This window comes from Balaenoptera borealis (assembly GCF_965194805.1).
Source record: "Balaenoptera borealis genome assembly, chromosome: 11".
Classification (NCBI taxonomy): domain Eukaryota; kingdom Metazoa; phylum Chordata; class Mammalia; order Artiodactyla; family Balaenopteridae; genus Balaenoptera; species Balaenoptera borealis.
This window is the reverse complement of record NC_138868.1, coordinates 26,725,260-26,737,818: the sequence shown is the minus strand read 5'-3', so window position 1 is coordinate 26,737,818 and position 12,559 is coordinate 26,725,260. Positions and strand designations below refer to the sequence as shown.

Sequence of the window (12,559 nt, the reverse complement as noted above, 5' to 3'; positions counted from 1 at the left end):
CTGGTTGTCATGGAATCAATATAACTTAATTCCATCAACATATGATCAATATAATTCTATTGTTGCATCTAATTTAATTTCTTTAACCAGTTTTAATGAATCATATAAACCATATAATAAGCATTTATGAAGAAAGTAGCTTTAAAAAGAGTCTGTAGATTAAATGAATTCATTCTTCTGCTCCATTTCCAGACGATAATTGTGCTTCAGAAATGCCAGCAGGACACAAGATGCTTGCTGTAAAGCCAGAGAAATGTGAACATTAACGGAACAGCCTGGTCAGTTATGATGTCATTAAATAAAACACACACTCACATAACCCGAAGCCAAATAGACCATAAAACAATTTATTTCTTTCCACATAGAAAGACCAAATGCAGCTACCTTAAGAGCGAGGACTCTTTATGTCAATTAGGTTGTATTTTAGACATTTTCCATAAGTTGAATGATTATAATCAGAAGCTCCTAGGATTTGATAAAAATACATTTAAAGCATGTGGCAATATAAAATAACTTTAGCAAAAAAAAAAGTATCAACAAAGGAGTTTTGAAATTAAAAATTTTTTTGATATACCCCAAATCTTTCTGAACTTAGTGGGTTCAATAAGATAACAGCTAGGTGAAAATGTAACAGATATAATTAATAGTCATCCAATAAGTTTTGCTAAAAACTTTGGGTTTATGTCCCAGCAATTGAGAAAGCAAATTATTCTAATAGCTAAAGCACAAATCCTTTTACAAAATTAAGGGAGCATATAATATAGTTGTTAACCAAAGAAAATTTTAAATAATTTTTTATGCTAGATAATTATATTATTTTAAGCACTCATTTTGGAGGGAGCTCAAAGAATCAAATGACGTTGCCCTAATAAAACTTTGATTCTGTTTGTGATTGAGGTTTTGCAATGCCTACATGTAAAAGAAAAATTGGAACAGAATTGATGCAGAAACGCTATCTCATTTGGGTAATAAGTAATAACCATCCATGGATAATATAAATCAATTTTTATAAAGGCCTGTCTCATTAATCATTTACTTTTGCGGTTAATAATTATTTATTAAAATTTTGTAATATATTTTATAATCTTTTGCTTAATTGTGTACTGCCATGTGCTGTGTAATTGTAATGAAAACTTGATCCAGAAAAAAGAGAATGTAACTTTTAAAGGTTTGTGATCATAGGATTTTTTTAAAATTTCAATTTATTTACATATTTCTGTGGCAAAGAGCTATGAGAGAGTGATCAATAAAAGACTTTAAAGATTAAAATAATTTACATGAGGGTGAAATTCTATGGGAGAAGTAGAATGAAAATATAAATTCAAAGGGAAAGAGAAATGATACAAAATTTCAAACTGTTAAAGAGCGGGTCCATCCACTCTTTAAAAGGGTGATGAAAGGCATCAAATCACTGAAGTATTTAAAGTATTTAAAGTCCAGTTTTATTTTAAAATGTCAGTGTTTCCAGTAAACCAGAAATTACCTCATTTGCAACTGTCTAAACTTATGATAACACTTTCTGATGGTCAACATAAATTGTGCAAGGGTGTGCATGGTTTTTTAAATGAATTTGGTACCTATGAAAGCAAAAGCATTGGAAGATCCCTGCTGTGAGATATAATGTCCATGCTGAATCCAAAAAGATGCAGAAGAGATATCCAGAGGAAATGGACTGGGGGCTGGTGGCAACCCCTGTAGGGCATGAGCCAAGGCTGGGAGACTAGAGAGAGAAGATGACATATTTAAGGGAAAAATGTTTTAGGACAGCTGGAGTGGAGCCCCATGAGGGCAGATGAAGCCATGGGAGTAGTCAGATCACCCAGATGAAAAGTTAGAATAAGCAGAGCAGCAGAATCTAAGGATGGAGCCTAGCGGGTAGAGGAGGTAGAGAGGACCCCCTGAAAACACCAAGAAGGACCCCCTGAAGATACCAAGAAGGTGTCATCCAAGAAGGGGGAAGAGAATGGGGAGAGGGTATCATGAAGACCAATGGTGAGTTTCAAGAAAAGGAATTGACAAAAGTGTCCATTGAATTTAAAGAGAAAAAGGATTACTGATGAATGGGCTGGTTAAGAGTCTCTGGGTGGGAAGCCTCAGAAAGCAGTTTAAGCAAGAAAAGTAGTCATGTAAAAAGTCAGAAGAGTTGAATCAAGGCAGCTGCAGGAACTTGTGCTGGAGCACCTGGTGGCCTCTGTCTCCAGTGAGCTGCCATTCACCAGCTCAGCTCCAATCACTCCTGGTCTCTGGATTTCTATTCCAGTTTCAAAGTTCTGGGAGATTGGCCCAGCTCAGGTCAGGTATCTACTCTTTTTTTAGTTTTAATTTTTAAATTTATTTTTATTTATTTATTTTTGGCCGCGTTGGGTCTTCATTGCTATGCATGGGCTTTCTCTAGTTGCGGTGAGCGGGGGCTACTCTTCTTTGCCGTGCATGGACTTCTCACAGCAGTGGCTTCTCTTGTTTCGGAACGCGGGCTCTAGGCACGTGGGCTTCAGTAGGTGTGGCATGCAGGCTCAGTAGTTGTGGTGCACAGGCTCAGTTGCTCCGTGGCATGTGGGATCTTCCTGGACCAGGGATTGAACCTGTAACCCCCTGCACTGGCAGGCGGATTCTTAACCTCTACACCACCAGGGATGTCCCAGATATCTACTCTTAAATGATCAGCCATTGTCATGGGGCATGATAACCTCGTGCAGAATGGCCAGTGTGGGCCTGTTCCCGCGTATTTGGGCTGAGTTAGAGAAGGTGGCACTACTGTCAGCCGGAAGCCCCCCTCCCCCCACCCCAGAGCTGGGTCTATCACAGACCGCCTTACCAAAGAGAAGTTTTGGGAGCAGAAGTCAGACTGCAGTGCCCAAGGAGTGAATGGGAAGTGAAAAAATGGTGTTTAAGGACTTGGGCATGATGAGACTGAGGGACAGAAGGTGGTAATCAGATAGAGTGATTGGATTAAGAGAGGGTATCAGCTTTGCCCACCAATGGAACATTCTATATACAGCCAATGTTCGCCTCCCCATGCACATAAGAATCTGGTCTTAAAATTCACCTGTAATGGTTTCTCAATGTGCCCGAACTACAAAATAGTTGATGTGGCGGGAAAGAACATGGACTTTAGATACAGAAGACATGGGTTGGAGCCCTGGGCTCTGTCCTTGAGTAGATGTATGACTTTAGGCACCTTGCTTAGTTTCTCCAAGTAAAAAGAACTGAGGAATGATCAAATCACAAAATGTATGTAACTATTTTATAAACTGTAAAGAACTAAATAGATAATATGGTGTAATATCCACAACAAACATACAGATTTGAATTGGCTCACATACACCACCAGCAGCATCATTCACTCTTCAGAAAATTCTATGCGCTTGTTAGTCTAATAACATTTTTGTTTTGGAAAGCATAGAGCTTTGGAGGTAAGAAAGGTCTGTAGCAATCATCTAATCAAACTCTCAGATTTTGTCAAAAAGAAGCTGATGCTCAGAGAAGTTTAGTGACTCATCTAAAGTCACACAGCTAGTAAGAGACAGGATGAGGACTTGACTCAAGCTTTCCTGACTGCTAATCCCATACTCATTCCACTTTATTATGCTTCTTGTATTTGACTTATGTGTTGAAGTATAACATACTCTTTCTGCTGTATCACATGTGATTTTTTTCAAAGTCTTTCCACCATAGTAAAATCTACTTCTTTGGAAAAAGAGAGAAATCTGTACTGCATAGTCTCAAATGGGAAGAGAAATTTCTGTTAGGTCATAGAGTCCTTGGCTTCCAGTCTTGGGGATAAAGAAATTGCACTGGTAGGGGCTTCCCTGGTGGCGCAGTGGTTGAGAGTCTGCCTGCCAATGCAGGGGACACGGGTTCGAGCCCTGGTCTGGGAAGATCCCACATGCCACGGAGCAATTAGGCCCGTGAGCCACAATTACTGAGCCTGCGCGTCTGGAGCCTGTGCTCCGCAACAAGAGAGGCCGCGATAATGAGAGGCCTGCGCACCGCAATGAAGAGTGGCCCCCACTTGCCACAACTAGAGAAAGCCCTCACACAGAAACGAAGACCCAACACAGCCATAAATAAATAAATAAATAAAAATTAAAAAAAAAAAAAAAAAGAAATTGCACTGGTATAACTGAAGGGAATGGCTACTCAGGGCCAAGAGCAGTCTCAGAACATGTAGCCGTCTTGGGAGCACAGGTCTGAATCTTGGCAAGGTCAACACGAGAGCTTAACCTTTTAAGACAGATAAATTGAGTTCTTGGAATGCCCCTGTTTAGTGGGCTCATAGGGGTCTTTCGGATGAGCCCCTTGCTAAGTGAAGTTCGGTCCTGCTTTGCATCAACTTCACACAATCTCAAGATAATCTCAGACTGGATCTCCATGAAGCCAAAGCCAGCAATAGGAAATTCAGTCTATCAACTCTTTATTTGGCATGGGAGAAATTGCTATATTATCCATTGCAACGTTATTTATCTTAGTGAAGTTTAGAAACTGCCTACACGTCCCCAAATTAGGAAATGTTTAAATGAATTATGATCCATTTCAATGAGGGAATATTGTGTAGTCAAAGAAAATTATGCTTTCTCAGAATCTAAGCATCTTATAGTTAATTTTTTAAAATAATTTACCTTATATTTTTGACAAATGTTGACACCGTATTGACTCAGCCCGGGTGATATCATGTATGAAGCACTTTGTAATGTTTCCATTTACCAATCATATTATCTGGCCCATCCTGTAGCCTCTTACCTATGACTACTACAGAAAACTTCTGAGTTCTGGTGGGATTCATGAGGATGGGTGTGTAGTTACATAACTGTAGAAGTGGGGTATTAATCCTTTACATTATACTGAAAGGTATGACAATTCTCTTAAAGTTAAAAGTACTATCTAAATTTAAATGCTATATCTCTGTTAAACACTTTTTTAGTCTTATTATTTAATTAAATATTTTTTCTACTAAGGAAGTACTTTTTTAATGTAATACTTTTTCAATGTCTAATTCCGGCATTGTAACAACGGTACAAATTAAACTCAGACAGGCTAAAATCAAAAAGACTGTAATAACAAGTTTTAGAAAGTATGTGGCGGTATTGGAACTCTCATACATTGCTTGTAGGAATGCAAAAATGGTGCAACCATTTTGGAAAACAGTTTGGCAGTTCCACAAAATGTTAAACATAGAGTTACCATATGACCCAGAAATTCCATTCCTGGAATATACCTAAGAGAAATTAAAACACATGTCCATACAAAACTTTGCACACAAATGTTAACAGCAGCATTATTCACCATAGCCAAAAAGTGGAAGTAACCCAAATTTCTGTCAACTGATGAATGAATAGACAAAATGTAGTATATCCATAAAATGGAATATTATTTGACCATGAAAAGGAATGAAGTATGAATACATGCTACGACATGAATGAACCTTGAAGACGTTATGCTGAGTGAAAGAAGCCAGTCACAAACTGCTACATATTATATGATTCCATTTATATGAAACATCCAGAATAGTCAAATTTATAGGAACAAAAAGTAGAATAGTGCTTGCCTAGGGCTGGGGGTGTTTGGGAGAAAATAGAGGTTGACTGCTAGTGAATACAGTTTCCTTTTGCAGTGGCAAACTGTTGTAAAACTGATTGCAGTGAGGGTTACACAACTCTGTGAATATACTAAAAACCATGGAATTGCACACCTTAAATGGGTGAATTGTATGGCATGTGAATTATATCTCAATGAAGCTGCTAAAAAAATAAACTCAGATACTAAAGGACCGTTCTCTGATTAAATGCAAGGTCACACACATTGGGAAAAGGAACATTTGTTTCTTCTCTGAACTTGAAAGATTTGAAGTCCCTAAAGTCAAGATTTCAGATTAATGAGAAAAGGCGTATGTGAAATCAACAACAAATGGGGAAAATATCCAATCTAAAACTTGGATCAGAAATGCAACGTACCTAGCTTCATTTTTAAAACACCATCAAATGGTAGAATACAAACCAAAGCATGCTGTTTTATACATCTCTCATAAAAATAATCTAAAGTATCACAAAAGTCAGTGGAAAATGATAATTTGCGTGGTATGTGGTGATACCAGCTCTGTGATTTCCTTAACCAATTGATCCTAGTCTTGCCTACCATAAGCAGAGGCAATTTTGATATATCTCTTGCTTTTGCCGGAGGGAGGAAGCCATTCCCACATCATAATCACATCCTTATAGAAACTGAAAATGTGTGTTCAAGCCATGGTGGTCCTGCAAAAATGTAAACTCATAAAGGGGTTCTTGATTCATTGTCATCATTCATTTTGTTCACTGGAATAACCAGAGTTTTGCCAGGTTATACAATGACTGATAGCTTTTTCATAAAAGGGTATTTTACAAAATATTGAAATGTAGCTTATTTCTACCTGATAAATGCCTGGACCTGTAAACTTTGAGCCCTCATTGGCCTTTGTTGCTTGTGACCTTGTTAAAATGATTAATGTTCTCTTAACAACTGCAGGCTGCAGAAGGCAGCATGTACTTACTGTGCGCAGATTTTTTATTCAAGGCAAAATGAGGCTGTTCAAATATAAAACTGCTAATAATATTCACTCTAGTACCCAGGGAGTTGTATCATTTTTAAATCAGGTACCCTACTAGAGGGCAAGTATGTATTTTTGAGATACACATTTTATTTTATGTTAAAAAATTACAAAGGACCCTCAGGTTTTAATTTCAAAAAAATGTATGTTAACACAATTTACTCATCATCTCTAAATGAAAAATAAATGAATGGACATTAGGATTATTTTATCACACATTTAAAGTTATTATTGTTTTATGAGTGTTTAGTAGCATTTTGTACCAGTTTGCTGTTATCATCAGAGTTGGTGAGTTATATCATTACTGAGCTATGTGAAGTCTCAAACCCGCCAACTCTATCCACTGTTAATATCCATCACTTAAATATTAAAGATCTGCATTTGCCAGAAGTCAGCAGAATTGCTTTCAGGGACTAGATGAAAAATGGACTGGCTCTTTCTTAATTAACATCACTCTGGAAATGGTGAAGATGTAACAAATTTTTCTCACTGGCTTTACACCAGAGTTGAAAACAAAACATAACAAAACAAAAAGTTCTGCTGGCCTACAAAATGTTTTATGAGCCCAGTGTTCCCTGAAAAGGTTCATGGGAAATAAATAAAATTAGAAGTCTTTAGCAACTTGCTCAATGTACATCATTACTTCCAGTGGATAAAAGGATATTTGCAACTCTGAAAATGAATGTCTTGGACAAAATACATTTTCTTATGACTATGGCAAGGAAGATCCTCCTTGTTGAGGGATAGGAGGAAGCAGGGGATGGAGGGTGACCCAAAAGTATTAGGGAGAGCAACTTTGTTTTAAAGAGCTCATCTACAATGAAATCAATGGATTATTACATCAGCGCTACAAACAAGGCATTTCCTACCTCATTCAGGATCCACATCACCATAGGCAGGGTTTTTGTTTAGCAATTTACATAAAATATTACTAGAGGTAAGTTTTTTTTTTTCCTTAATGGCTCCAAGGTTAAAGTTGAAAATACCAACTTGAGGTTGTGCAGAGATGTGGCCATATTGAATGTCATTCCACGTATTCCAGTAAATCATTTCATTATCCATAATAATAATCTTCACTGGCTTTACAAATAATTGCTTTGCTAAACTTAAAGGAAGTCTGATTTTAATTTGCTATCTACATCTACATTCTCATATTCTTTTTATAGATTTTTTAACAAGTTATCAGTAGGATCTTCCTTCACTCAAACATAAGTGAAAGTTTTATCTATCTTGAGATATCACTAAAATAATTTATTGCTGGGGAAACAAAACCTTTTGTCTCAAAATATATTTCTTCCCGACAGCTGTGGTATTTCAGGGAAAGCACCAAAGCTATGATGATCTGGACTGCAATCAACCATTCTTAATAGGAAATTTTACAGACTTTTAATAAGATATCTTCAAATAATTTATGGGGAGAGGTTTTGAAGTGAAGAGGCATTGTTTGGCAATATGTTCTTCCTCTAATCTCAGGAAATTTAAATAAAAGAGTGCTCATTTCCTCTGAACTCAGCAGTTCTCCTTTTAAAAAAAAAAGAGAAAGATTAAGAAAAACACCTGCTACAACAGTCCCAAAACAAGGTTTACTTGCTTCAAACAAAATTGTGCTAAAACAAACAAACAAACAAACAAACAAATACTTCAGTACTATTAAAGACTTCTCTTGTAGACTTCCTGGTTAGGAATTTCCACAAACAAAACCAGAGAGCCAGGATTGTTTGAAAATCATCAGAGAATTGTCCCCTGTTTACTAAATGTGCAGAATCATGCCCAGGTCACTCTGCTCCCTTGGACCAGTGGTTCCCAATCTCTCCTATATCTTGACCCCCACCTCCAGCTGTTTGTTGGTTTTCATGTTATCTTGACGCTATTCTGAATTCTTCCCATTAAAGTATCTACATTCATCTTCTTTGGTTTCCCACCATTTTGTTGTGGGTTTTGTCTGGCTGATTGGTTTTGGTTTATAATGTTGTTTTCCTACTTGACAATGGAACTTTAAACTCTCTTTACCTGTCATCATAATGATAATTTCACCATCTCAAGATATACTGACATTCGTTCTATTTGGTTCCTACCTAGGGTAGGAGATGGACTACATCCAAGCCTCTCATGCTTTAATGTAGATACATGTAAATCACTTGGGTGTCCTGTTTAAAGTGTAACTTTGACTTAGTGGTTCTCCTGTGATGCTAGAAATTCTGCACCTCTATCAAGCCCCCAGGTGATACTAATGCTACTGACCCTTGGACCACACTGAGTAGCAAGGACTAGATGATATCAAAGGTCTCTTCCAAGTTTAAATGCCATATCCTAGGAGTTTCAGTGAGGTTCCTGTGGGGTCACTGAAGACTCTATGAAATGACACAAAATCCTTAGCAGAAAATTTAAAAAATTTTTGACAGCCACATATATTGCCCTTCTTCAAGAAATGCAACCAGGAGAATAAAAATAAACCAAACATTAGCTGATTAGAAGCAACCATGATGTTGAACATAATCTTTGTCTTGGGTCAAGAGAAAATTATTTTATTCATTTTCACACTAGCTCTTTCTGTCCTTCTCTTTTTTCTTCCAATAACCTTGATCCCTCTCCCACACACATTCAGTTGGGTAGCTCCTGTACTTACATAAATTTTGCTTTCATTCATCAGCCATCATCCAGAAACTCACAGCTGTACTGTTAAAAGAAAAGAAAAAGATACTCAGCTACGCCTCTGATAAGATGTACACAAATTTACTCAAAGCCTAGTTGTGTTCTCAAGGAAGGATGGGAGGAAGTGTGGATTCCTCATGTATGTTCCCAAGATATCCTGAAGCTTTAGCCACTAATCCAGGAGAATTCTTTCTCCAATACCAACTCATTCCTACATCATTCAGACTGTATATAAGGCTAGAGATGGATAATTCTTAAACCTTCAGCCAAGATATAAACTGAAATTTTCTCCAAGCTTAAAAAAGAATTGTCTAGCTAAGAATCTATTGTCGTGGGCTGGGTTTCATGGATTTTTCCTCCTTTGCTCTTATGGGTAAGAGATATAGTAATTTAGAAACATGGAAAACTGATATCCCAGTTTTCTCTTTCTGTTTTCTGTATTTTTCAAGAGTAGAGATCAAGAGTGATGATCTCAGTTTTCCACCTCACTTTGTAGATGAATATCCAATTTAATGAAAGAAAAGTTTTCAAGAACATTTATGCTATATTGGAAAAATATAAGTGGAAAGAATTTTTAAATCCTTCAAGAAATTAACTTTTTGTAAAATTTCCAAATGCATTTTCATACTATAAGCCTTAGAGCATATTGTTTGAACTATTCAGAGACCAAAACAACCCAGGTCAGACATAAATTCAAAGGCCTTCAACAAGAGCAAAGTAAACAGAAACAAAACGATGGAGAATGGGGCAGGGCAAGGGAGGGAAGAGCAAGCTAGAACTGAAAGAGTTGTCTCTTTCTGGGAAGGCTGCTCTTTGGAGAACATTTAGAGCTGTGAGGGAGGGAGGGAATATCAGTTTAGCCAGTAGAATCAATCCAAGGGATCAACAGTGTAGCTGATGATGCAGACATTATTGCTGTGTAACAAGCTATCCTGAAACCTAGTGGCTTAGAACAACAGCTCTTCTTATTGTGCCTCATAATTTTGTGGGTCAGGATTTCGAGAAGGGCTTGGCTGTTCCATGTGGTGTCAACAGAATTCTCTTGGGGGTATTCAGCTGGTGGATAGGCTCATCTGTAGGATCCAAGATGGCTTTGCTTATATGTCTGGTGATTTGACGGGGATGGGTGCAAGGCGAGGCTCAGCTGGGACTGTCAACCAGAATGACTTCATGAGGTTTCTCCAGCATGGCAGCTTGAGGGGTCAGACTTCTTACAAGAGCCAGTGTCTCGGTGAACAAGGCAGAATCTGCATGGCCTTTTGTGACCCAGTTTTGGAGGTCACACAACATCACTTCTCTGTACTCTTTTGGTCAGAGTAGTCATAAGCCTACCCATACTCAAAGGAAGGGACATAGACCACGTGTCTTGAAGGGAGAAGTGTCAAAGAATTTGGGGCCATCTTTAAAAACTGCTACACCCTCAAATCCATGAAATACTTCTAGAAATGGTAGAGATCAGTATTTAGCTACTGGCTACCATAGGGAATGCAAACTCAAACAAATGTTATCTTTTTTTCTTGGTGTGTGTATGGAAGGATGTATTTGAAGTAAAAGCTGTATCTCCTTATTCACAGTATATTCAGAAGTACAGAATCAATTGTCTAAAATTTTATTACATAATTTGGCAATAATTCAGTTACTTATTTTTAGATTACTCACTACTGGTATTGTATCCTAGTGCCACCTGCTTTGTAAGGCATGCAAATGTTGTATTCACTGTCAACTACGTGACAATAGATTGTAGCTCTCACTAATAACGATACACTGTTAGCATATTGTGAGGTTTTTTTCATGTTAGGATTTTACTCAATTCCCCTGAAAAATAGAAAATGAGTGGTTTACAAAGTCCTTTGATATCTATGAATTAAATATTACATGGCACAAATCATCATTGTTAGTAACAGTAGTCATTTTTTGTTTAGTGGCTTTGGGCCAGATGTTGTTTTAGATCCTTTACTTACAGTTTCCAAACTCCTGTCCATGGCTTTGTAAGTAGCTTATTAAAGTTTTATTATTATTAACCAGTAAAATAAATCAAAATCCAGGGAAGATGTTTTTGAAAGGGAATGATGTAAAATGATATATAAAACTTTGTACACCACTCATTATCCGACACTTATAACTGTTCACTGTCCAAATTGTTCTTCTCTGCTCCGGGAGCAGCTGAGATTTGCATGCTGTTAAAAAAAATTTGGCAAGAATCAAAAAAATCGAGAGCAGGCCACAAGCTGGCTCATCAGAGAAAGTGGCATCCTCACACGTCTGAAGGGTCCATCTTAAGTACCTGATTCTCATGGGTGATGTATCCTTGAACAACTTCTTCTACCCTTTTATTTGTAGGTCAATTAAATATAAAAACACTTGGGGAGTGACTGCTAATGGGGATGGGGTTTCTTTTGGGGTTGACGAAAGTGGTCTGGAATTATATATGGATACTGATTGCACAGCCCTTTGGAAAAAATCCCCACTGAACTGCACGTTTTAAAAGGATGAATTTTATGGTGTGTGCATTATAGCTCAACAAAAATATAAATATACTGTTAATAATACATGATCCTTACAGAAAAAATTGGGAAAGGATTATTATTAACAATCAAAAACCTTTAAAAATACTTTAACAGGTGAAGTTATTACATACAAGATATCATAGAGCACGATCTAATTTATATTTTCTACCATTGTGTTGACAGTACCAGCCACAGTGAGTTATTAAATTCTGCACTTGGGCAAATGAACAGTGAGTTAATCTTTGCCACTTGTCCCCACTTACTATCACCACACCAGCCACACTCCCTAAACCGCTCATTAAAATGTCATGGAAAGAATGTGACCCAACCCCTTCAGCCCCGGCCCTAACAACACTATAATCGCTACCAAATCAATATGTAAACTCACACACTCCATTTGATCAACTATCCAAAGTAATGTTTACTTTGACATTCATTTGAAGCCCCAGCACCAAAAAAAACCCCCACCAAACCGAAAATTGCTGCTCATGATTATTACAGTTTTCTTCTTTTTTTGTCTTTTCTCCACTTTAATGGTTTTATCCATTATTAAGGCTCACATTATGTTAAAAAATAGAGCTTTTTATTTGACCACTGAAAAAAAGACCCCCAAAATGCCTGCCAATAACTAGAATTTAGAGAGTATGACAGTGGTGCTAAAGTACTGAGATAATACACACGAAATATCCAAGCATATACTGGTAAAGGAAAGTTCTTGAATTAAGTCACTAAATCCCACGGTTGTAGCTATCATTCAATAGCTCCCCAACATATTCTTCCACAACAAATAAAGGGTCTCAGATTTTTGCCACTAGAGATC

At 37.3% G+C, this 12,559-nt stretch overlaps 1 long non-coding RNA gene across 1 annotated transcript in view; it reads right to left on the bottom strand.

The window, feature by feature from the left end:
• Window positions 1–7,950: 7,950 nt before the first annotated feature.
• The window catches only part of LOC309606599, a 31,206-nt gene continuing 26,597 nt past the window's right edge, over window positions 7,951–12,559 (bottom strand). Inside the window, exons 2-3 of the long non-coding RNA XR_014231979.1 lie at window positions 9,207–9,256; window positions 7,951–8,101 (exon numbers count right to left, since the gene is read on the bottom strand). This is a non-coding gene — a long non-coding RNA (uncharacterized lncRNA). The remainder of the gene's footprint in view (window positions 8,102–9,206; window positions 9,257–12,559) is intronic.